Source organism: Apium graveolens, chromosome 5 (assembly GCF_009905375.1).
Source record: "Apium graveolens cultivar Ventura chromosome 5, ASM990537v1, whole genome shotgun sequence".
Classification (NCBI taxonomy): Eukaryota; Viridiplantae; Streptophyta; class Magnoliopsida; order Apiales; family Apiaceae; genus Apium; species Apium graveolens.
In genome coordinates this window covers 193,142,723-193,145,871 of record NC_133651.1, presented here as the reverse complement: position 1 = coordinate 193,145,871, position 3,149 = coordinate 193,142,723, and the positions used below count along the sequence as shown (strand labels likewise).

The 3,149-nt window shown below is 40.6% G+C and overlaps 1 non-coding gene across 1 annotated transcript; it reads right to left on the bottom strand.

The window, feature by feature from the left end:
• Positions 1 to 282: 282 nt before the first annotated feature.
• On the bottom strand, positions 283 to 389 carry LOC141663105 (small nucleolar RNA R71). The gene has a single exon (XR_012551190.1). It is a non-coding gene; the product is annotated as a small nucleolar RNA R71 (small nucleolar RNA).
• Positions 390 to 3,149: the final 2,760 nt, after the last annotated feature.

Here is a 3,149-nt window from a genome sequence, read left to right as displayed (position 1 = left end):
GAGATCAAGCCTGGCATAATTCAATGGGTGCAGAATTCAATCCACTTTGGGGGTTCTCTAACGGAAGATCCCAATATGCACATTAGGGATTTCATTGAGATCTGCGACACCTTCAAGTTTAACGGTATTTCTGAAGATGTTGTGAAGTTGAGACTATTCCCATTCTCTCTGAGGGACAAGGCTAAGAGCTGGTTACACTCTCTACCAGTTGGTTTGATTACTACTTGGGAAGATCTTGCTCAAAAGTTTCTCACTAAGTTCTTCCCTATGGCAAAGACAACTGCAATCAGGAATGCTCTTACTCAATTTACACAGCAATCAGGAGAATCTTTATATGAAGCTTGGGAGCGCTACAAGAAGATGCTTATGAAGTGTCCTCATCATGGAATGCCTGATTGGATGATCGTCAATTATTTTTATAATGGTTTGGGAGCACAGTCCAGACCCATGCTCGATGCAGCATCAGGTGGAGCCTTATGGGCTAAGAGCTACGATGAAGCTTATGATCTAATTGAACTGATGGCTGCTAATGAATATCAGTATCCAACTTAGAGATTTCCACAGGGCATGGTAGCAGGAGTTCTTCAAGTGGATACTGCTACGACTATCACTGCTCAACTAAGGGAGTTGTCTATGAAGATCGATTCTCTGTCTAACTATGGTGTTAATCAGATAACCAGTGTTTGTGAGCTATGTGCAGGTTTGAATGAGATGGAGAAATGCACTATATCTAGTGAATCAGCTCAGTTTATGAGCAACTTTCAGAGATCACAGCAACCAGTTCCAGACACTTATCATCCTGACAACTGGAATCATCCTAACTTCAGATGGAACAATAATCAGAATGCGATGCAACAGCCGTTCCAACAGTTTGGAAATGAGCAATTCAATCTTCCTGGTTTTCAACAACAATTTACACCAATACAACAACTCCAACTTCAACAACAAACTCATGGAGGTGCAGGTCAATATTCGAATAAAAAATTTAAATTGGAGGAGTTGAGGCTTATGTGCAAAAACCAGGCTCTTATATGTCAAAGCCAGGCTATTTCTATCAAGGCTCTGGGGAACCAGATAGGACAAATTGCTAACGCCTTATTGAATCGATTACCAGGAACGCTTTCTAGTGATATAGAAGTTCCAGGAAAGAGGGAAGCAGAAGAGCAGGTTAAGGCAATCACATTGAGGTTTGGGAAGGTTGCAAGCCCTGAAAAAATCTCAAGTTTTAGAAAATGAAGTTGTAGCTGAAAAAGATATGCAAAAGGAAGCAGAAGTGGAATCAAGGAAGAAAACTGTGGAACACACTCCTCCTGAGAGTAATACAGGGGAGAAACAGGTCTATCCTCCACCTCATTTTCCTAAAAGGCTGCAGAAGAAAAAACTGGATAAGCAGTTTAAGAAGTTTCTGGAGGTATTCAAGAAACTTCATATCAACATACCTTTTGCTGAAGCTCTTGAACAGATGCCTAGCTATGCGAGGTTTATGAAAGGTATTTTCTCTCGGAAAGTGAAGCTCGATGACTTAGAAATCGTTGCTCTTATGGAGGAATGCGGTGCTGTGCTGCAACAGAAGTTACCTCCGAAGCTTAAAGATCATGGAAGCTTCACTATTCCTTGCACTATTGTAAATTTGTCATTTGACAAGTGTTTATGTGATTTGGGAGCTAGCATAAATCTGATGCCCTTTTCTATCTTCAAGAAGCTTGGTCTACCTGATCCGAAACCGACATACATGTCATTGCAACTAGCTGATCGTTCCATCGCTTATCCGCGAGGCATTGTGGAGGATGTGTTGGTCAACGTGGAAAAACTTATCTTTCCTGCTAACTTTGTAATTCTTGACTTTGAGGAGGCTAAGAAGATTCCCATTATCTTGGGGAGACCATTTTTAGCTACTGGCCAAACTATGATCGATGTACAAAAAGGAGAGCTTACGATGAAGGTTCACGATCAAAAGGGGATACTTATTCTTGATGGTTAACTTATTCAATTCTCGGTAGTCAATACACAATCTCATGCTGCCATCCTTCTTTTTCACAAACAACACTGGCACACCCCACGGGGATACACTTGGTCTAATTACCCCTTTATCCAAAAGTTCCTGAAGTTGTTTAGCTAGTTCTTTCATTTCTACTGGGGCCATACGGTAAGGTGCCTTTGAAACTGGTTCTGCTCCCGGAATCAAATCAATAGAAAATCCAGTCTCCCGATCTGGTGGTAATCCTAGTAACTCGTCTGGAAACACATCTGAAAATTCATTAACTACTGGAATCTTCTCCAATCCGGGTACTCTTTTCTCAGTGTCCACAACATGGGCTAAATACGCTTTACATCCTTGTCTCAGTAACCTCTTCGCTTCCAAGATAGAAAGAAATTTCTTGTCCTGCCTTTCTCCTTGATAAGCTATCCTTTTATTATCTTCTGAATATAACAAAACTTTCTTTTTCTTACAATCAATATTTGCCTTATGCTGAGACAACCAATCCATTCCTAAAATTACATAAAACTCTCCTAACTAAAAGGGTATTAAATCCACCAAAAAGAGATGCCCGTAAATTTCTATTTGACATCTAGGGCAAAACTGGTTTACTGAAACTTTATCCTGATTAGCTACCTCTATCGATAAGGGCTCATCTCGATTTTCCAACATCAAATTCATTTTACTTACACATTATTTAGATATAAAAGACTTAGATGCTCCTGAATCAAATAAAACCTTAACAGGCACAGAGTTTAAAGAAAGCAAACCTGCAACCACATCTGAATCTTGAGCATTAGATTTCTTGGTCATTTTAAAGGTTCTGGCTCTTGCTGTGCTAGTTGCTGGTCCTTGAGATTCATTCCCTCCTACAATACCTTGAGTAGCCGTCTTGCAGTTTCTGGAGATCTGCCCAACCTTACCACACTTAAAGCAGGTGACTCCGATGTTTCCTAGGTTACATTCTGATGCATAATGACCCTTTTTATCGCATTTAAAATACTGAACATCCTTCCGGCATAGACCACTATGCTTTTTACTACATGACTTACAATCCACAACTAGCCTGGTTGACTGGACTGGGGCGGAGGCAACTGAGGTGACACCAGAATTTGTCTGAGCCATGCCTTGCCTTCTAAATCTCCTATTCCTATTCCGGCCAAACTTCCTT